At 31.2% G+C, this 24,290-nt stretch overlaps 1 protein-coding gene and 1 pseudogene across 1 annotated transcript in view; both read left to right on the top strand.

Moving 5' to 3' along the window:
- KCNH7 (potassium voltage-gated channel subfamily H member 7) overlaps nt 1-24,290 on the top strand; it is a 404,901-nt gene that overhangs the window by 88,594 nt on the left and 292,017 nt on the right. The gene's annotated exons all lie outside the window — the stretch shown is intronic.
- Nucleotides 16,043-16,161, top strand: LOC112470679 (annotated as a pseudogene).

Here is a 24,290-nt window from a genome sequence, read left to right as displayed (position 1 = left end):
TTTTTTTTTTTTTTAGATGTCTGAATCTATGAATATAATGGGATCATGAAAAACTATACCTCCTCATCAAAGCTACTTTAATTGCTAAATCCTCAAAATAAGAGCATGAGATTTATTTGTCTTTTAAAGTATTTATTTACCAGTCACTATGAGGAAACACAGTAAAGATAATAAGACATGTGAAAGTAACAGAGCTCCTACAAAGTCTTCTAGCAGTGGCCCTTTGCTCCTTTTCTTCAGAAAGCCCTTATGTCTCTAGCTGTCATTCTTTAAATTCTAGGGTTACTTCTTGATACTTCCTACCTTCCTCTGACTAGCTACCACTGCCCAACATACCCATTTCTCCTTTTGTGACTTTGGTCACCTCAGAAATTACAGCAGTTCTACTATTGGAGAATAGTGTATCATCAATGACAGATGAGCTGTTTAAATGTTCCCTAGCCACAAATGGATCACTTATCTTCTGAGTAACCACCAATTGGCAACTCTCTTTTCAATCTTTAACCTCTCACTTTTGCTTTATAAAGGCAGGTCAAGAAGAGTCATTTATTATACAGGATACTATACCCTAAAAGCCTCTATTTTGATATAAATCATATTTGATAGATACCACAAAGAAACAGACATCAAAAGCCATCAGTTTCCAGATTTTGGAGGGAGGGGATTCATATAATGAGCAAAAGTTGAGATTTCTTAAAATGATACATGTAAAAAGTAACTTTGCTTCTTTTTTTGTAACTGAAATTAATTTCGATCATGGGCCTTCATTCCACAGAATTAGCAACTTGCTGCAGTTAGGGTTTTCTTGGTTCCACTTAAGATTTTTAGTCAATGTGGGATTCCCTTTCCTGGGGCTGTGTCAATGGGATCGGGGGAGGGGAGACCTGGTCCTGAGTCTTATCTTCTGCTCAGGCTGGTTTCAGTTAACAGATAGAGTCTACACTGATTTTTGATTTTGATTTTTATCAGCATTAATCTCAATAGACATCCTCTTAAAATGTCCATTTCTCCCATGGTTAAGTCATTGGCCCACAAAGGCCACTCAGCATCTCCCTTATCTTGACCACAAATCCCTTCAGATCCACTGGCTTTCTCTCACTAAGTCCAAGCCCTTCTCAAGGAAGGTTCTGTCAGCTGTGAAATGATTGGTGGGGTGTTCTATCAAGCCTGGCTTGCCTATACGTGTCACAACCATTTCTTGCTATTTCTCCCAGAGATGGAGACACAGGTTTTGTTAGCTTTAAGATCTCAAAAATAATCTGTTGACTTTTAGACCTCCAAATACCAGGCTTGAAAACAAGGCAATAAATATAAGAAATAGAGTTCAAATCTCCTTTCAAAGACTCACATCAACATCTAAGTCTTTTGCTTTAGTTTTGTGACTTCTTTCTTTTAATACTACTCTCTCCTGTCCCTATTTTTGTTAATTTAAAAAAGATTGGAAAGAAAAATAGATTCCAACCAGTCATAGGTTTTTAAGTGACTATAGCTTATGACACAAACTTGATGTCTTGAGTTCTACTGAGCTCTGGCTTTTGATATTTAAAACCATGATTTTTGAAGTTAAAAAAAATTGCTCTTAAATTATCTTTGCTCTGAGTTTTAAATATTCATTTTGAATCTCAGAACATCTCATTTCTCTTTAAAACAATCTTTGCCTGAGGCAAGGAGTGCCTCAGGTCCAGTATTTCATAGGGAGAAGAGATTTCATGTTAAAAAGGGTCACAGAAAAACAACAACAACAACAGTTTTTTCAAGTTCCCACCACACAAGGGCAGTAATAACAGAAAGTGAGGGCTGACATTGTGTTGTCTTAATATTTCTAGATAAAACATTACACAAAACCAACATATTTACCATTATCGTTTCTCGTAGGAGAACGTATTTTGTCATAAAAACACAAAAAGGTCATAATCTAAAAATAAAAGACCATTCTTTATGGATGATATGAAGCATTATTTAAAAAAAGCTATAGTTTTCTATTTATATAATTTATCCATGGTGGGGGGAGGTCAGAAATAAAACTTTATCATGGGATGTCACAGATCCATGAAAGAATCCCTGTCTCCATTCAAAAGCCAGGTAAAACTTAAATGCTGCCATGTTACTGAGTTGAGCTTTTTTGAGTAAGACTTTCTGGAATCTACGCTTTCAAGAATGAAGTGGGCTTAGAAAAAATGAACGTAAGCTCAGGACTAAAAAAATATACATATTCACATACAAACACATCTAAATTTCTGAAGCTAAATTTACTTATTTGAGAACTGGCAAGAACAGTGATTAGACATTAAATAATGTTAATCATTTAAAATGAGGTAGAGTACGAAAAAATACCCAGCACATGGAACTTCAGTTAATATTGATTTAAATCAATGTTATTCTAAATTATAAAACTAAGGAGGAAACACTTATGCCATTTTATATAACAACCAGATACTCTTACCATGTCTATAGACTCCCTTTTCTCAAAAAAATCAAATTTAGTTCACCAGATCAAATGCTTCTTCATTTTAGGCAGGCAAGAGATGGCTGCTGATGTTAGAATAAAATGGCTACAGGAGCTACAGTGATGTATGAGTTAGCGTAGGCTAAACTCTACTGTCATAGAAACTGACACCAAAATCTTAGAGACTCACAATAACAATCACTGATTTTTGCTCACAATACATGCACATCATGAGCCTGCTGCCATGCTGCTCCCTATCATCTTCATTCTGGGCCTAGACTAAAGGAATAGCTGCCATCTGGAGAAATCTTGATCTCTTGGCAGAGAGAAAAATGCAGCCACATGATGCTCTTAAAACTTCTGTTTATATGTGGCATATATCCCAATTCATTGGCCAAAGTAAGTTAACACTGCTAAGCCTGATGTCGAAATAATCCTGAGATAGAAAGAGGTAACAAATATTTTGAACAATAATACAATTTAACAAAGTAGGTAAAAGTAAACGAGTTTTAAAAAGACAAGATATAAACAATAGAGAATAGTGGGCACTACTGACAGCTTACTGACAACTCTAGTTTATTTGCTACAATGAAGGATTGTGGACCTAGTGCTGCCAGACCTAGTTTTTCAAAAGAAGCTGGGCCTGGTGACTATGTCTATTTGTAGTTCTCTGAGCCAAATCTAGCTCTGGGATAATTCCTGGCCCCCTACAGCTCTAACACCAGGTGTAATATAAGATTATATCAGGGCTGAAAGGAATGATACTCGCTGTTGCTAAACATGCCAAATTTTCAAGACAGGGAATCTGAAATGTTCCATAAAATCTTTATGCTTTTTTATATCATCAGTGAATTCAAGTATTTTAAATACACAATGCCAGACTAACAAAACATAGTTGGGACAAAATCTGTCCCACAGTTTCTGAATAATAATGGTGGTGTCGCTAGAGATCCTTCCACTTTCCTGAGCTGACAACTTCTGAGAGGGAGTAGTCAAGCAAATTGTCAGATTGCTACACGGTAAATTAGTAGGCTATTTTCCTTTTTTATTTTCTGGGAATGCCAGCTTCTAGGGACCCCATTTTTGTGTAACTGACATGTCTAGAATATTTACATGGAAAGTGGAGAATTTGTTCTATCACATAAAACATATACAGTGATGGAATTAGATATTCTATAATAAAAGTGAACAATGATCAAGTGATTATTTAAGTCTTTTCTGAATTTGAATTTGTAGATGTTCATAAAGCTATCACGCAATGGAAATCTTTAAAATTTTGAAAAAAGAAGATGGCTGGCATCATTGTTGATACAATTAAAAATTCCCAGCAAAATGGTATTTTATCTGGATGCAAAACTAAGGCTATAGAACAATTAAGCATAGGCTAATAGCCATATTAGGATATTTACTCACAATAAATTAAGATAAGCTAAGTCTATGGCCATGCCACCCTGAATGTGCCTGATCTCGTCTGATCTTGGAAGCTAAGCAGGATCGGGCCTGGTTAGTACTTGGATGGGAGAGTGTTTACAAATACAGATGAAGTTCCTGCTGTGTGGTCTGGTTCTTAACAGGCCACAGACCAGTACTGGTCTACAGTCCTGGGATTGGGGACCTGTGAATTACTGGATTACCTAGACCAAAGGATTTTAGCCACAATTCAGGATGTCTGCCTATTCGTCTATCTATTTATCATCTATCTATCTATCTATCTATCTATCTATCTATCTATCTATCTATCATCTATCTATCTATCATCTATCTATCTATCTATCTATCTATCTATCTATCTATCTATCTATCTATCATCAATCTATCATTCTATCTATCTGTATGCCTATGTATAACAGGCATAAACAAGTACCAAATACTTGTACAAAGTTCTTCTATATCTCATCATTTTCAAGCCTCACAGTAATCCTTTGAGGTGGATATTAACAATTATAATTTTACTTTTACAAATCTGGATATTAAGTTTGAGAGAAGCAAAGTCACTTACTGAAATGAACACATAATTAGAAATACTTTCAGATTCCCAATTTTGTTTTTCTTCCAATATACTTTACATTCAGTTTAGTTCTATCTACAGGATCCCTAATATATGATTTTAAACATATCAACTCTTTAACCAGTAACCAAATAAATGTGAAGCACTACTTATCCATGTGAACATATAAGTGCTAAAAGAATATATCCTCCGAAGAAAAGTATGAGAATAGAATACCTGTATATAGCAAGTACCTATTTAACTTACTTTTGGTTTTCTTTTTCATACATAGAACCTATTGGTCCCAAAGGTCCTGGTTGATTGTTGGCATTCCCTGACACAGCTTGCATCAGAGGCTGTCACATAATCAGTCAAATGTTGCTTTAACTTTCAGCATCAGCTCCAGAGAACAGTGTGCTGCAGAAACAGGAAAAGAAAACCCCCGCCCTCCTCACACACAGTCCCTCTCAATGGCCTTGTAACCTGCCTGCTCCCGGGTGTCTTGCCTGCAACTCCACCACGGTGGCAGTGGTGTTCCTTTAGTTGCAGAGGAGAGCAGGGGTTCTGGTCACCCTCCTCAGCATCTGTCTACCGTCTGTAGCTGCTTAGCTTGAGCTTATGCTGCCATTAAGCGGGAAACTCAAGCACCTTAATTCTGCCAACTTTATCTGCCAGCTCTCTTCAGTTCGGATTTCTAAGCCAATAGACTTCTTTTTATATTTAGGTTTTTATAATTATGAAATAGTTCAAATATAAGCAAAATAAAAATAATATTCCTGATATCCCTATACCCACTACCCAGCTTTACCAAATGTAATTTTTGCAAGAATTATTTTAGTTAAAAAAAAACTTTTAAATTTTATTTCCCAGAGCTAAACCACTATCCTGAGATTGATATAAATCATTTCCATAAATATTTATATATCTTCATTCATAGCTCATATCTATAAAAATAGTAAGGCACTGCTTTGCACATTTTGTAAATTATAAATATTTTATAAATTATTTTAAAATGTTTCAATCTTCTATGTACATTTTGTTCAATGTTATGATTATCCATATTGCTACAGGTATTACAAGTTCATTTATTTTAATTAATGTATAGGATTCAATAGAATGAATATACAAGAATATCTTAATATTCTCTTTATGGGCATTTAGGTTTTTCTTCCCTCCCCTCCCTTCCCCTCCCCATTCCCTTCCCTTCCCTTTTTCCTTTCCTTTTTCTTTCTTTTAAATCACTATTCCAAACTAATTTACAGGAGCAGCTCTTCATGAACATATGCAAGAATTTTATAATATATATAAATTAGAAGTAGAGTTAGTGTATTAAAAATATACACACATTCAACTTTCCTAAATATCACCAAATTACTCTCTAATGAGTGCAAGAAATTTACCTGTGTTCCAACAGTGTATAAAATAACACATTGCTTCACAGCCTCAGAAATATTTGATATTATCAAAACTTTTTAGTTTGTTCAATATGATGATGCACAATTATATCTCATTGGTCAATGTGAACATCTTTTGTGTGTATTTGCCATTTAAGTTTCCTCTTTTGAGAATTGTTTATTCACTCCTTTACCCAGTTTTGGGGAAAATAATCTCTCATTGATTTTATGGGCTCATCATATATGTGTAGGACGTAAAGTCTTTAAGAGTTAATGTGCATTATCAATAGTCTTCTTAGGCTTTGACTTTTTCTCCATGTTGTTTATGGTGTATTTTTTTTTCTTTTTTTGCGAGAGTAGTTTCTAATTCTAATGCTGGCAGTTCTTACCAATTGTTTATTCTTTATATTTGCATCTCATTTTAGAATTCCTCTTTACTCTGAGGTAATATTTTTCTTTCATTCTTTATTGTATGTTTTATTTTTCACATTTGGTCAGTAATTCACTATATTCAATTTTGTGTATAGTATAAGGACAGATACGCTTTTTGTTTTGCCTGTCTTCCTTCCTCCCTCCCACCCTCCCTCCCTTCTATCCTTCCTTCCTTCCTTATTCCCTCCCTCCCTTCCTCATTTCTCTCCTTTCCTTGTTTTGAAAACCAGTTGTTCCAACCAATTTAATGTGGTTTAGAAATTTAATATCTGTATTCATGAATGATATCGGAACCTATTTCCTTCTCTCCTGGCATTACATATTGACCCTCTTTTATTCTATTATCTTTTGTCTTAAAACAAATTTTGTCTGTTATTATTGCTTTTACCATTAGTTCATTTTTCTTTACACACACACACACACACACACATATGGCTGATACATAGTTTTCCATTCATTTACTTTTGATTTTTATATTTTAAGTCATTTATTTGCCTTTTATAAATAGCATATAGATCAACTATACTGTTGTGTAGGTATAAGGTAAGCTTCGTTGTAGTGCTTTTTAAGTAAGCTTATTTCATATACATGTACTATAATTTCTCATGTATTTGGATTAATTCCAACTATCTTATTTTGAGGTGTTTTTCTTGTTTATTTTTATCCACTTTCCTACTTTTTATATGCATGAATCATTTTCTTTAATTCCCTTTAGGGAATAAAATTTCATAACAAAATACCTAGGTATATTTTTAAATATTACTTATAACTTACTGTACTGTTATGAACCTAAGAATTCATGTTTTACACAAAATCTGAAAAACTCTCAACTATAACCATGTTTAATATTAATGCATTACCCATTCTTTATTCTTTCTTTCTAGAAATATTATTAGATATTATTTGGATAGATTTTTTTTTAAATTTTGCTTTCATATTTTTCGTTTCTTTTCAAACTTTTCTAGTTTCCTAATTCAGCTGTGTCTAATAAGATGTTTAAACAATACTTTAAGTTTCTTATTTTAGGAATTGTAATACAATTAAAATTAACCTTTTATGTTCAAATTGTCTTGCTCTTTTCTTATATTTTTAATACATTATATCTAATACATTTAAATCTACTTCTTTTTCATTTAATTGATCTTATTGCTAAAAAAAAATGTGATCATCTGTATAGATGCAGAAAAACATTTAACAAAATAATTTACCCACCAAAGATAAAAACCAACAGAAAACTATCAATAGAATAGTTTTTTTCCTCAAACTTTATGGCTCTAGGAAAAAAAAATTATAAATAGCATTGTACTAAATGATGAAGGCTGATGCTTGTCTCCGGTTGAAAACAAGGTAAGTACACCCACTCTCATTACTTATATTCAACATTGTACTGAGGTATTATCTAGTTCTAAAGTATAGAAAAGAAATAAAAAGTATGAAAATTGGAAAAGAAGAGCTAAGACTGTCTACAAATACAGATGACAAAATTGTTCCTAGAACTAAAAGTGAAATTAGCAAATTGTTGAATATAAGATCAATTTCTGAAAATCAACTGTATTTTTTAATACTAGAAATAAACAATTAAAAAATGAAATGAAATGCATGAAATATTTTGGGCTAAATTTAGCAAAATATGTGCATGAACTGTTCATTGAAAACTACAAAAGATTGAATGATGAAATATTGTTAGTATTCTTTCCAAAGTGAGCTCTAGAGTCTGGGTAATCCCAATAGGCAATTTCAAAGAAATTGAAAAGTTGTTTCTAAGATCTACATAGAAGTGCAAAGGGCTTAAAATAGCCAAAACAACTTTGGGGAAAAAAAATCAGAGGACTTAGAAACTTATTCATCAAGATAGGAAGAAATATTGGTATAGGGAATATATGATAGTCATATAGAGCAATAGAACAGTATGAAGTTGAGAAATAGACCTACATATATACGGTCAATTGATTTTTGACAAATGTGCCAAGGTAATTTAAGAAAGGGAGGAAGGAGAGTCTTTTAAACCAATGGTACTGTAATAGATATCCATTTGAAAATAAAGCAAAACAAATTAGTCTTGAACTTTAATTCACAGTATATAAAAAAAATCTGATTTAAATTGATCATTGACCAAAATTTATAGGAAATCATGTGACAGAGGTGCGTGAAAACAGTATCATGAAGATATAATAAACAAAATCCAAACTGTAGAAACTATACAGAACAAATGACCCAGTTTTGTTTTGTTTTAATTATAAAAAAAGATTAAAATAGAGGGGGATTAAGTGTATAGATTTACAATTTACAGGTTAAAACTTGTAGATAAAAAGAGAAGATATATATCTACTAAATGCAATGAGTGGATTTTATTGTATTTCCATTCAAATTTTTTAAAAAATCAGGAAAATTCATATATTGATTGGACATTTAATAATATTAAGAAATATTGCTAATTTTAAAGCATCATAATAGCATTGTCATTATGTGTGATTTTAAAGAAAATATTATTTTAGAAACAATGTCAAAATATGTGCAGATGAAATGATATGATATCTCAACTGAAATTCACTATAAAATAATCTGATGTTTGGTTAATATGGAAAAGGATTTAAATGAAACATTATCCAAGAGTTGATAATTATTTGAGTTTTGAATGCATCAGATATTTTCACTCTATTATCTCTAATTGTGAATGTATTTTAAATTTTCCATAATAATAAAAAAAGTTAATAAATGTCCATCTGGGAAAAAAAATCACCTGTACTCTATATACATAGTGTAAAAGAAACTGGATGAGACCTAAAAGTGACTGCAGAAAAAAAAAGAAAGAAAGAAAAAGAAAACTTAGCCTTTTTCCTTTTGGAGATCTTCTGCCTGAAAAACCTAAGTGCTTTTAATATAGTGACATGAGATGCAGTAGGATAAGGTAATTAAGCCTCAGTTGCTATCCGGTGCCTTTTGTAAAAATTTAGACTATCAGAGTGTTATATAAACATATTCCGAATGTATCTTCTGGAGTGCTTGTGATTACCCTACGACTAAGGATCTTTTGTTTATAATTATGTTTTTTTTTTCAAAGAGAAATGTTGCTATAAAGAATATTCATTATAAAATTGTAAGTAAAGATGCTAATAAATACTTTTTTTCTAAATTTAAACATAATTTTGAAAAATGTTAAGGAAGACTTTCATGTCAATGAGATTTCACTAATACTGTATGTTAAGTTATTGCAGTTGGGAGCAATAATCAGTATGAAAGTAAAATATAGACGTGAATATTACCAATAACAAATTTGTATTTGCATTATCAATGTTGTAACTCAACCTTATTGTGTTATCATAAACACTTGAAACAATCTTCTTCTAATCTAAATACAATAGAATTGAGAAAACTACAGTCATGGCCAAAATTAGGTTTGCAAACTTTCTTTTTCAAATTATAGAAATGTTCATAAGCAAGCTGTTGGCTGATGTGACCTTAGCTTTTCAGAAGACATTCCAAAAATATACCACACTTTCAGTGAGTCATGAAATTAAAAAAAAGTATTTTCCAGGGATGTTGCATGAGATTTAAGAGAAGTAAGCCTTTACTTTGATGCAGTCAATTTCATTTTATCTGTTTGACCATAGTCATTTTTAATGCTATCTGATATACACACACATCATGTACATACAGTAGATTTAAACACTATATTAGCATGTCTAATGAATCAACTATTTTTCTTAGCTAGAAAAATATTTGGCAGAATTTACGATACTTTATCATCACTTATTATTCCAAAGTTGTTGATTTGCTTTATCTTATTTTCTAAGTCCATAATTTAAACTAGATTTATTAGAAAAAACTTTTCTTTCCAATTATTTTAACTGATATTTATCAAAGACAATATCTTTCAGTAAAACTTGATAAGAATCTGTATTTGAAATTGTGTAGATTGTTCCTTCATTATGATCATAGTACTCATGATTCTAGTCTCAGAACTAAGATATTAACGTGCTTTTATGTGCTATATACTTTTTTTTTTAAAAAGTCCTTCTCCACCCCTCGGTCACAAGATATTCTTCTATATTATCTTTTCACAATTTTACTTTTACTTCTTACACTGAGTTTTTAAAATCTATTGGAGAACCCCTCCTGCATATGTAGTAAGCAGGAATTTTGTTTTTCCCTGTAAAGTGAGCTAGTTTTAACAAGACCATCTACTAAACAATCTGTTTTCTCCCCATTGATCTGTGAAGATTCTATTATAAAATAAGTCCTCATTTATACATGAGTCTGTCTCTGTAGTCTGTTTTTTTTTTAATTGATCTATTTGTTTATTTATGTGTTACTATAACACTTTTTATTACTATGGTTTTGGCGTCTTTTTTTACAATCTAATAGAGCAAGACTTCTCATTCTTTTTCAAAGATAACATAGCTATTCATGGACTTTTATTCTTCTGTGTAAATTTTAAAATATAATTGTCACAACCTTTTAAAAATCCACCTGGACTTTTGGATTGAGATTTAGAATTGTCTTTCATGTATAGATTAATCGGGTTAGAATTTATATTGGTCTTTTATTACAGGTGCCTCAATCAAAAGCATAGATTGTTTCTCCATTTTTTGAAATTTCTGTTATAGAGTTTTAACATTCTCTCTAAATAGTTTTGAGCATCCTTTGTTAAAACTAGTTTCTACATATATTAAAAGATTTTTTTAAACCAATTTTGAGCGCCATCTTTTTTTTTAATACATACCTCTAGGAAGAGATATATTATTTTTGTTAAATTTAACTTAATCTAGCAATTTTGCCAACCTATCTTACAAACTCTAATTGTTAATTCTATTTTTTTTACATAATCATGCCATTTACAAATCCTAATTTTAATCACTTTTCAATCTTCTATTTTTTTTTCTCGTGACATTGTCTTGGATTTTTATATGTTAAATAGTAGTAGAATTTTGTTTTGTACTTTTCTTAAATCAAAGTAATAGATTGCCCTTTTTATAATGGTAAAAGGTTTTATTTCCTTTTATAGTCATAAATGTTGAACTGTGTTAGATCTTATTCTGAGCACTATTATTGGATTCAGTCAGCAAATATTTTATTTAAGGTTTTTACATAGATACTCATGAGTTAACTGACTTATGGTATTCTTCCATTTTACTGTTATTAAGTTTTGCAATTAAGATTACACAGCCTTCATGAAATGAGCTATTGCTTTCACTCATTTCCTGTGTTTTATATTAACTCCCTTGTATGATCTTGGATTGTAAGAAAGGAAGTCTTTACCATTTCTGTTTTTAATAATGAGTGATCTGTTTAGGTTTTCTATTTCTTCTTGTACCACTTTGTGCATTTTAAATATTTTAACATACAGAACCATTTCTTATAGGTTTTGAAGTTTATTAGAGTTCATATGTTTAGAATACCTGGAAAAATTCTGCTACGTGTATAATACTTTTTTATAATTTTTTATGAATGTTGTTTGTTTGTATCTACTCTTTGTCATACTTGCCAGAGTTTTGTTTTATTAATATCTTTTAAGAACAGTCATTTGTTTTTATTTTACTGCTTTTTGTTTCAGTAATTTTCACCCTTTTTCTTATAGTGGTCCTTCTTCTTGTTTGGGTTTGCTCTGTTGCTTCTTTACAATTCCTTGATTTGAATACTTAGTTAATTTTAATTTCAATCTATATTTTTTCCTGATAAAGATACTTAAAGCTATATTTAAGTACTGTGCACACTCTCTTCCCACCTGTTTTTAAATACAGTGTTCTATATTTATCTCATAATTTAAACTTCTGTTGTTACTTAAATTACTTATATTTCTATTTATTTGTGTTTGTTATTAAGAGAATTGTTAAAATTTTACACTATACTTGATGATCTGTCTGTTTTTTGTACTGTTATTTATTGCATTATATACTTAAATTTCATACTTAGTTTTATATACATTTATATTTATATATTCTGCTCTATTTCCTTTTCTGTTCATTTCTTTTTGTCCCTTATGTCATTTTGCTTTAAATTCTGCTTTAAATTTGATTTAAATTTGTCAGCTATTAAGATTGCTATTCCAGCTTTATTTTGGTTCATTATTGCCTGGTTTATCTTTTTCTGTTCTTTTATTTTAAACTTTCTATATCATAATGTCTTAAGTGTATCTCTTTTAACCAATATGTTGTTAAATATTTCTTATCCAATCTGAAAATACTTATCTTTTTGTTGATAAATTAAAAATTATTTACATTTATTTTAATAATTCTTATTTCTGCCATGTTTTTATATATTATATTTCCTTCCTTTCATTACCATATCCCTCTTCTTTTCTGTTTTTATGGAGACTGTTCTTAAGACCCATATTGATAATAAGCCTTGTAAACTGTCTGTTTTATCACTATCAATGTTTTCCCCCCAAAAAACACATACTTTAGTATGCTTTAACATCTCTCTGGTCCCTCTCCTCCATAGCCCCTATTTAGACAATGTTTATATTGCCTAGAATTAGTGTTTTTGGAGTTTATTAATATGTTTTTGATATATTATTTCTTTGCTGCTCTCTATTTCAGAAAATAATTAGCTGTATTTACTTCCTCTACTTCCAGTGTCCTCCTATAGTTACTACCTTTCTCATTTGGATACTTATTACAAGAGAGATTTAAAAATTAATTTATGTAGCAAACTTTCTGAGGCTTTGTAACATGAAAATGTCTTTATTATGCCCTCTCATTTATATGTCCTCTCAATTATTACCACTAATAATTAAATTATTATTTAAATTATTAAATTTCCTTTTAGGATTCATATTATCTGGATATTGGCATTTCCCATCCTGTCTTAGTCTCTTAGCGTTTCTTTTAAATCCATTTCCTTATTATTTCCTTCTGTCTTCTGTTATAGTAATATCTCAATTTGATCTTCTAGCTCACTAATTTATTCTTTGGTTTTCTCTGTCCTACACTTTTCCAGTCTACTTTATTATGCATTTTAACTACCTTATTTTTTTATTCCTAAAATTATTCTTGAATTTTTTTGTGACTTCTTGTTTCTGCCTCATAATCATTTTTCTTATACTATTTGAGTGTGTGTGTATATATATACACATAGTGTGTATAAATAAACATAGTGTGTGTATAAATACATATATATATATACACACACTATGTTTATTTTAAAGTCCTAGTTTATCTTTCCCAATAATTCTGCTTCATTTAGTAATAAAAAATTCATTTATGCAATTATTTTGACCTATGTATTTATGTTCCCTTGATGGTATCAGCTATTATATCAGTAATATGTATTGGTGAAAGGTCAAATGCTGGGCTCCAGAGTTATCATAAAGAAGAATGCTATGGCTAGAAACATATATGTATATATATGATCAAAATAGAAAAAACTTAAAAATTACTGTTTATTTTTTCTATAAAAATTTTAATGTCATCAAGTTCAGTTTTCCTTAGATTTTAATTATGTATAATTAGCTATAAGATAAATTATTCAGTCATCAATTTTCTTTCACTGAAACATTAAATATTGCTATGATTTTGTTTTTTAAATAAAGAAAACTAAGTACTTAATCATTTGAAAATTCTTAATTATTCCTCTTTGTAATACTTGGAATTTAACTTCCATAAATGATACTGTGGTCCTTTTAGTATCTTTGGATTTAGTGTGAAATGTTTTCTCAGAGCATTTGAGTGCAAAATAATTAAAGCATATTAATTACATGTTATAAAATTTAGCCAGTAAGAAAGAATTGCTAAGGTAACTAAAAGGCTAATCCGAGCATAACTGGGCATGATTTTATTCTGTTTTTCTCACTTTCTTTACTGGATTGTGAGATCAAGTTTTACAGAACTATAAAAGTAGATTATTATTTTTTACACATAAATCAAACATATTGTAATTCAAACATCAAAATAAGTGTTACTCCATCCAGTGTAGTGACTCAGGGGATCAATATCATGGTTCCTATTATGCTATGACATTCAAAATGAGTCTCACAATCCAATTTCGGAATTTCTTCCAGAGAGCCTTTTTATGAGCAATAAATGAAAAAGAGAGTCTCATTATGTTCTAGTCACATCACTTTTGATGAAAATTCTTAAGGTTTGCTTTTTCGTATCATTTTCCTCCTTGGTGGGCTTTAAATGACTTATGGCTATTTCTAAGGCCAAGTGCACTCTCAGTAGATAAAAATATTCATTACTGAGTATATTAAAGTTAAATTTTCACAATCTTTGAAGGTATGACTAAGACTTGTTGCAAGAAACATATTTGAATAATGGTAAAGTCATTGGAGTAAGTGCACTGCCTGCCATGGAGTAGATTTTGAGATTAAAGCATTACTTATAATTGTATAAGTAGTGCTTCAACAAGTTGCAGAGCTTCATAGGCACATAGTAGATAAGATGAATTGTGGCATGGGTCTTAAAAGCAGATATTGGTGTCTAGAGTGTCTAGAGCTTCTAGATGTCAGCTAAGAAATTTTATTTTTTAGGGATCATTTTTATAATTATTGTCCTTTTCAAGTACTGCTGAATTTATTTTCCATAAGCAGCTAATATCTCATTCATCTATTCATTCAAGTGCTGGAAATATAGCAATGAACAAAACAGTCACTTTTAGTGGTAGAAACTGACAACGAATACCCAATTGACTAATACAAAGCTAGGTAGTGAGAAGAGGTATGAAAAAATATTCAGCCAAGTAAGGGCGTGTTGGGGGACACCTTAAGTCGTGATCAAAAAGGCCTCTTTGAAAGGTTGGCAAATGATCACATAACAATGGACATAGTTGGAATGTTTTTCTACCAGAGGGAACATGTACAAAGGTCCTAAGTACTTTGAGGAATAACAAGGTGCCAGTGAGACTGAGCAGGAGCCGCTAGTAAGAGAGGTGGACCTTTCCTCAGAATGTTGTATAGGAAAACATGTAATGTCCTGGTGCTTTGTATTAGCTTCATCAGTTATTATCTGTGTGCAATTTACTCACCTCTTCATGTTTTGGATCCCCAACTGCCAAATAAGAATAACTGCAGCACTATCTCATAGGTGTAGCCGTTAAAGACGAGAATATATGTACAGTACTTGGCATAATGCTATCAGCAATAAAGTATTAGATGAAGGAAGAGAGAGCAAAGACATGAAGTTGTGTCTTTCTAAAAAAGAAAGAGTTAAATATCTGTTCACAAATTAAGAGTGGAAACCTTTTTAAAAAAAAAGTTAATTTTCTGGCTCTAGCTAATAATTAGGAGTTTCCATGTAGTTATTTTTTCAACATCTCCTTGTAAGCTGCCATTTATTTAGATGTAAATATACCTCCTTTAAAGCAGAACTTCTCGAGATCTTTATAAAAATACAACTTAACTTTTTATGCCTTTTTTTCATAATCCCAAAAGCATTACATTTGTTAAAGGATTTTTTTTAAGTACAGATATATAAATATAGGAAAATAATATACATTATGGCTGTAATTAGAGGCTATTTTTCCATGTGATTAGTAAATCATGTAAATATTAATAAATTGAATCGCTTTCAATAATTCAATATTGCAGTAAATTTTGACCATGTTTCATGACTTCATTTTTACTTTGAATTTTCTAATTCATCAAAATTTCATTTTGCTGTATGAAATAATGGGGACTTTAATTTGTCTCTCAAAAGCAACATATATGTCATTACTAAATTGAAGTACAATCTTTCTCAAATACTAATTGGAAGAAAAATTGTGTATGTTTTTGGACTTTCATTCTATTTCCTTCAACTATCTGTTTCTGAGCCAGTATGACATTATTTTAATAATTTTACATTTATCTAAGGCCATGCCACCCTGAACATGCCTGATCTCATCTGATCTTGGAAGCTAAGCAGGATCGGGCCTGGTTAGTACATGGATAGGAGACCACCTAGGAATACCAGGTGCTGTAGGCATTAAAAAAATAACAATAATAATTTTACATTAAAATTTAGTAAATACATATCATGTATAAAAATATATAAATGTTAAATATCTTATATGAATGTTTAGTATTCATTAGTTTTTTAACAAATTTTTCTTGTGCACTCTTGTTTTATTACACCTCCAGATAAAGTTTATATTATTTTATCAAGCTAAAAAAGTATTGGGAGTTTAATTGGAATTGTGTTAAACTTATAGTTGAATTTTGGAAATTTGATATTTTTACATTATAATTCTTTTAGCTTGGAATATTCATGTCTCTCTGCCTCTGTATGTGTGTGTGTTTGTGTGTTCTTTTTACCAAAACTCAAATTTAAAGAGAATTCTTTATTCTTTACCTTTCTTCCTTCATTTCAACATCATTAGCTGTTAGGGAAATGCAGTTTAAAACTACAATTAGTCACTATACCTATATCAGAAAGACTAATAAAAACAAACAAACAAAAATGTAACACCATGAAATGTTAATAAGAATTTCATCAAGAAACTGGATCATACATACATTGCTGGTGTGAATAAAATGGTATAGTCACTGGAAAACGGTTTGCTAGTTTCTTTTAAAAACTAAACGTGAGACTACCATATAAGCCAGGAATCGAATTCCTGGGCATTTTTTTTCCAGAGAAATAAAAACATGTTCACACAAAAACCTGTACATACAAGAATTTTATAGAAGTTTTATCCATTATAGCTAAACACTGGAAACAACTCAGTTGCCTGTCAAAAGATAAATGGAGAAACAGATTGAAGTTTGTCTATAAGATGTAATACTACCCAGCAATAAAAAGGAATTAACTGTTTATTGATACATGCAACAATTTGGATAAAGCTTCAGAGAATTTAGTTGAGTAAAAAAGTCAGTCCCAAAAGGTTACACACCACTTGATTCCATTTATATAACATTCCTGAAATGACGAAATTATAGAAGTAGAAAACATATTAGTCTCTGTAGGATTAATGATGGGGTATGGGTAGGAATAAGTAAAAGAGGCTTAAAAGGACAACATGAAAGATTCTCTGGTGATAGAAATGTTCTGTGCTTTTCATATCACTGTCAATATCCTGTTTGTGTTGATGTACTATGGTTTTGCAAGTTGTTAACTTTGGGGGAAATTAGGTAAAGGCTATTATTTTTTACAACTGCATTTGACACTACAATGATCTCAAAATAACAAATTTAATTAAAAGTAAAACTAAATACATGAGTAGGGACTTTTAAAATGTATTCTTAGAATTAATTTTGATTTAAATTATGTTAAATTTATAAATGAATTCAGTAACTGACATTTTGTAATATAAATCTTTTCATCTAGAACCCTCTCTCTCTCTCTCTATCCGTCTGTCTCCTCTCTCTGTGTTCCTTTAACGAATGTTAGCAATTTTTAAAACAAATTTAAAGCAATTTCATTATTTGTCAACTTTTTTTCTTCTGTGCTTATCTTAAAAGTTTCAAAGTAGAATATTGACCTAGATAAAATAGGTCTAAAAAAGCTGGATTTCAACATGTGAAGTCTTTTTTTTTCTATATTATCTCATTTAGTGTCAAAAATGAATCTTCTTGAAGTTCCGATTGGCCATGGCCTTACTGAAACAAGGTTTTGGTAGTCCATAGCTACTGGTGAGTATACAAAGTAAACCTCAGCCAAAAGTCAGTGGCCCATTTGAAGTCCAATCAAGTGATTGGTATTTATTCTATTAAAAAATGTATTTTTTTCTCAAAAATAAAAAGAAACCCACTGAATTGGGTTTCAGATTTGTGTGTGTTCTGTGACTTTTTAACAGGTGTCATATTTTCTGAGTCCAGTTTTCTTGTCTCTATAATGGAAGATAATTTCTATGTATTCTTTTATTTCTAGTTTTCCTAACTTGCTGGATGTTTTACATTTCTGTAGTCCTGTAATAAAACTCTAACCAGCTAATATAGTACTGTAACTATGTGTTACATTTAAGTATCTTTCAAAAAAAATTATTGAATTTATTGGGGTGATATTGGTTAATAAGATTTTCTGTTTCAAGTGTACACTTCTATAATACATCATCTGTATATTGCGTTGTGTGTTGACCACCCAAAGTCATATATTTGACTTAAAATATCTTAAATTATTAGGGCTTCTCAATAAGTGAAGAAATTATTGACTATTAAATCTTTACAACAGCTCTTTGACATTCTAATATCCAGGCCATTTTATGCTGTAACTTTATATAGAAGAAGGGGCACAGCTTTAGACATGGAGTTATAAAACTATTTCTAACTTCGTATTCAAAGTGAATTCACATTAGCACTTGATATACATTATATTCACTAAAAGTAATCTCAGTTGTTTTAGATAATTTTCTGTACCCAAGACCACTTAGACATCTATTATCAGTTCTATGGTGAGAGGCAGTATTCAGTCTAAAAAGGTAAATAAGTAAACCTTGTTCAATGCTATTTGTAGACTTTGATTCTTTATACAATGCAATTTGCAGAAAGCATTTACCTAAAATGATATTTGAGATAACATTTTATAATATATCCCTTTTGGGCATAGATGATACAATAGAACTAATTATAAAATTTAAATTTCTGCAATCTAAGCAGAATTTATTCGAAAGACCAAAAGGTTTGAATAAGATCTCATTTTACAATATTTAAGATTAAGATTCATTTCTGAGTCTTTTAACACATTCTCCTTTACTCTAGGGGAATAATTGAATTAAGTTATTTCTTATAGTAGAGTATGAATAGATAAATAAATCTATACATTTTGCTTTGAAAAATACTTGTAAATTTGTTAAATGCAAACATAGATCTTTATTTAAGGAATAATCTTAGATCTCTTAAATTGCCTCATTATGCATTCTTCTAAATAGTCAGCATGCTTGTCTCTTGCATCTTGTTAGTTTCTGCGTTTCTTTGAATTCAATTAAAGAACCAAAGTCCTGAGTGTAGCTGTACCAGTTACTAACCACATGATGTGGAGTGTCTTTTCACATATTTACTTGCCATCTGTATATCTTCTTGGGGGAGATGTTTGGTAAAGCCTTTGGCCCATTTTTTAACTGAGTTTTTTTTTTTTCTGGGAAATTCAGAAATTTATGTTCTAAAAGAATTCTTCTCAGAAATTCATCTGGATTTCAAAATTTTAGAATTTTCACAAATCCTACTCAGAACCTGGCTAAATTTTATTCTTTATAAAACGAATAAAAGTATCTACTCTGTTACCTCAGTTATGTGTTGCCACTGTAATGTTACTTAATAAACAGTCATAGAATTTAATTTGCATATAATTATAAACATTTATTTAGCTCACAAATAAGCAAGGGTCAGCTGATCTTGAATGGTTTACTCATGTGTCTGAGATCAACTATGCATTCGCAAGGTGATTCTGCTGATCTTGGCTGTGCCTTCTCACCTTTTTTGGTTGCCTGGCTGTTGACTGATCTTGATGGCCTTGAGTGGGCTCAATTCTGCTCAGCATGTTTTAAGAACTTTATATTTTTGAGCGGTTTTAGGTTCACAGCAAAATTAAGAGGATGGTACAGAGATTTTTCACATACCTCCTACCCCACCCCATGCCTAGCCTCCTCTATTATCAATATTACCAGAACAGCACACTTTTACCAAAGATAAACCTACATAGACACATCATAACCACCCAAAGACCATAGTTTACCTAAGAGTTCACTCTTAATGTTGTGCATTCTATGAATTGGACAAATGTGTAATAGCATATATCCATTATTATATACAGAGTATTTTCACTGCCCTAAAAGTCCTCTATACTCTGCCTATTCATTCCTATAACCCCACCCTCGGGAACCACTGATACTTTTACTATCTCCATAGTTTTACATTTTTCTAGAATGTCATATAGTTAGAATCAGACAGTATGTAGCTCTTAGTTTGGCTTATAAGTAATATGCATTTAGGGTTACTCCATGTCTTTTTATGGCTTCATAGCTCATTTGTTTTTAGCGCTGAAGAATATTCCATTGTATGGATACACAACAGTTTATTTATACATTCACCTACTGAAGGGTATCTTGGTTGCTTCCAAGTTTTGGCAATTATTAATAAAGCTGCTATTAACATCTGTATGCAGGTTTTTGAGTAAATATATATTTTTAGTTCTTTTGGGTAAATACCAGGAAATATGATTGCAGGATCATATGGTAAGACTGTTTAGTTTTCTAAGAAACTGACAACTGCCTTTCAGGGCAACTGCCATTTTTCATTCCGAGCAGCAATGATTGAGTATTCCTGTTTGGTGCTGTCAGCATTTGGTGGTGTCAGTATTCCAGTTTTTGCCCATTTTAATAGATGTAAAGTAGTACTTCATTGTTGTTTTAATTTGTATTTCCCTGATAACAAATGATGTGGAGTATCTGTTCACATACTTATTTGCCATCTGTATATGCTCTTTGGTGAGGTGTCTGTTAAAGCCTTTGTCCTATTTTTTAGACTATTTTTTAGGTTATTTGTTTTCTTATTGTCGAATTTTTAAGAGTTCTTTCTATATGTAAGATAACAGATCTTTATTAGGTATGTCTTTTGCAAAATTTTTTTTCCCAGTCTATGGCTTATCTTTTCATTCTCTTGACATGCCTTTTACAGAGCAAAACCTTTTCATTTTAATGAAGTGCACCTTATCATTGACTTCTTTCACAAATAGTACTTGGATCTAAAAAGTCATTGCCACACCAAGGTCATCTGTGTTTTCTTCTCTATTATCTTCTAGGAGTGTTATAGTTTTGCATTTTATATTTAGATTTGTGATCCAGTTCGTTTTAATTTTTATAAATGATATAAAATGTGCCTAGATTCATTTTCTTTGCATGCGAATGTCTAGTTGTTTCAGCACCATTTGTCTTTGTTCCATTGCATTGTCTTTATTTTTATGTCAAAGATTATTTGACTATATGTATGTGGGTCTATTTCTGGCCTCTTTATTCTGTCACATTAATCTATTTGTCTATTCTTTCACCAATTCCACACTTTTTGAATTACTATAGCTTTATGTAAGTCCTGAAGTCAAGTAGTGTCAGTCCTCCAACTTTTTTCTTCTTCTTCAATAATGTTTTGGCTATTTGGAGTCTTTTTCAACTCCATATAAACTTTAGAATCAGTTTGTCAATGTCTACAAAATAACTTGTTGGATTTTTGATTGGGACTTTATTTAATCTGTAGATCAAGTTTGAGAGAACTGACATCTTGATGATACTAAGTCTTTCTAACCATGATCATGGAATACCTCCCTATCTATTAAGTCCTTTGATTTCATTTATCACCTCTTTATTTTTTATCTTTCAGCAGGCTATCTCCAGTATGTTCTCATGATAATACTGAAGGATAAGCACTAAGTGGAAATATTTAACCATTTTTCAAGTTTCTGCTTGTGTCACATTGCAAACATACCATTGGCCAAAGCAAACAACATGTCTGAACTCAGACTAGGGGGCAGTGGAATATACTTTAAACTTACTGTTTAAAGGAACTCTTAAGGAACTCCAAAGTTATGGCAGTGGTCATACACACAGGGAGAGATGAAGAACCAGTGCCATATGTGATTAATCTGCCACACCAATTTAATATATAGGGTTGTCATAAAGACGAAATAATGTGCTTGAAAACCTTTAGTAAATTATGTTTTGCAATTCTGTTATTACAGGCATTCTCATTATTATCATGACATTTATAATAAAGTTGTCTTGACTGATATAACTTTAGAACAAGAGTCAGTAAACTTTGGCTCACGGGCCACATTTGTCCTATGGCCTTTTTTTTTTTTTTTTTTTTTAAAGCCAGTTTATTTTTTTTCATACTATCTATATAATTTTTTTAACATTTTATTTTTTATTTTTCCCTTCTCCCCTCCCTTCTGGTAATCACTAGTCCATTGCCCATGTCCATGAGTCTCTGCTTGTTTGTCCTGTTCATTCACTGTTTTTAGGTTTATAGCCCATATATGTGATATCATATGATTTTCAACCTTTTCTAGCTTATTTCACTTAGTATGATTATTTCAAGGTCCATCCATGTTGTTGCAAATGGCAGTATTTCATCTCTTCTTATGGCTGAGTAATATTCCATTGTATATATGTACCACAGCTTCTTTAGCCAATCATCTATCGTAGGACACATCAGTCACTTCCATGTCCTGGCCACTGTGAATAATGCTGCTATGAACATTGGTGTGCAAATATCTTTTCGAATATGAGTTTTCAAGTCTTTTGGGTAAATATCAAGTAAAGGAATTGCTGGATCATATGGTAGGTCAATTCTAAGTTTTTTGAGGAACTTCCATACTGTTTTCCATAGTGGCCGTACCAATTCTATTGCCTGTTTTTATACAACCCATGGGGTTAAGTATAGATTTACGTTTTTAAATGACTAAAAAAAATAAAATTTTAAGAATAATATTTTGTATCATGTTAAAATTATATGAAATTCAAATTTCAGTGTTGATAAAGAAAGTTTTGTTGGAATGCAGCCACTCTCACTAATTTATATATTGTATATATCTGCTTTTACACTACAATGACAGAGTTGATCACTTACAACAGAAACCATATAGACCACAGCAGCTAAAATATTTATTATCTGACTCCTTGCAGAAAAAGTTTGCTGACCCCCTTTTGTAGAATATTTACATGGATCTTAGTTTCTTAAACAGACATTTCTGAAGAAATCTAGCGTGATTATGTGGGTCACTTTTCTAAGATCCTTCAGTGAATATTTGGAAGTGTCAGGAGTAATATCATATGATTTTTGACTAGTAGTACTGATAATGTGCCTGGTTTGTTAGCTTAACTCTTACTTTATTCTCTTCCCTCACTGCTCTTTTGCTTTATTTAGTCTTTCAACTTCACGCTATCTGGCTATCCCTCTGCCGTGTCCTTGTAGCTCGGGTTTGGACAATTAACTGATGTGAGTCTCAGCAACCAGTTGTTTTCTTCACAGTTCATTTCAAGGAGAAGTCTAGTTCTGGAAACATCCACCAATGCTTCCATCTATCAGAGGCAGTAAGAACTATAACCACCCACACCCCACCAGCTGGAGCCTGCTGGCTCTGACCTAACATGTTAGGCTCTACCTAGGCAGAAACCCTCAGAAATAAGTAGATATGGTAAAAGGAATAGCCTTGTGCAGAACTCAGATATTCTGACTCTAAATATCAAAAAAGTATTATATCATCCTATAGATATGGTTCATTAAATGTTTCACTCACATCTACATTTTCCACTTCATCCTTATTTAAGAAATTAAATGTTTTGTTAAATAATTACATATCAGAATTAAAAACGTACATTCAAGAATAGTATTATGCTTGTATATACTGTTTTTCTATTTTTAAAAATTTTAACTTATCTATATATTTGATTTTATAGTCACTAAACTAGCATGAGTAATTTTATGTAATTCCGCTTTTATCTTAACACTGGATTATAAAGTTTCTTTCTAACTCACGTCTATTTTTTACTTTGGAATTAATTCATTCTCAGTGCTAACATAAAGTTCTAGGTGTTCTCTGCATTTTGGGATCAAAATACCATCAATTTTGCCCAGAGCTACTAGCCACAAGGCATGTCCTCTACCTATTAGAAATTTTTCTGGCTCAGACAGCAGTTTTTTTCTTAGCACTCCGTCTCTGCATTTGCCTTCCTGGTCACTTTCTCTCAAATGGTGAAACAAGAAATTTCTATCTTATTCCTTCTCTTGACAATGAATGCATTATCTTTGACTGCTTTTTCCAATCATAAGGAATTGTCATTCTAACATACTGAATCAGTTATTCAAACTCTATACACATCTTTCCTCCCACATTCTGAAAAAAAGAGATTACAGCCAGGTAGCTACATCTTGCAACAACAGCATTAAACTGGCATTTCAAAATCAAATATGAATGATTACTTTTCTCTTTTATTTTAAATAAAGTAGGAAATATCTTCCTTCTGGCTAGTAAAGTTCAGCAAACTGCTCTGATAAGTGATTCTTGAAATGTGAAATCTGAAGTTAACTTCTAATAGTTTTTAAATGATCATTTAAATAATACATATTGAAAACTGGCTGGTTGGTAGAAGAGCAGTATTTGTGTACCACAAAATACCAATATAGATG

This window comes from Pteropus alecto, unplaced genomic scaffold, assembly GCF_000325575.1.
Source record: "Pteropus alecto unplaced genomic scaffold, ASM32557v1 scaffold3, whole genome shotgun sequence".
Lineage (NCBI taxonomy): Eukaryota > Metazoa > Chordata > Mammalia > Chiroptera > Pteropodidae > Pteropus > Pteropus alecto.
This window is presented reverse-complemented; position numbering and strand designations above follow the sequence as displayed.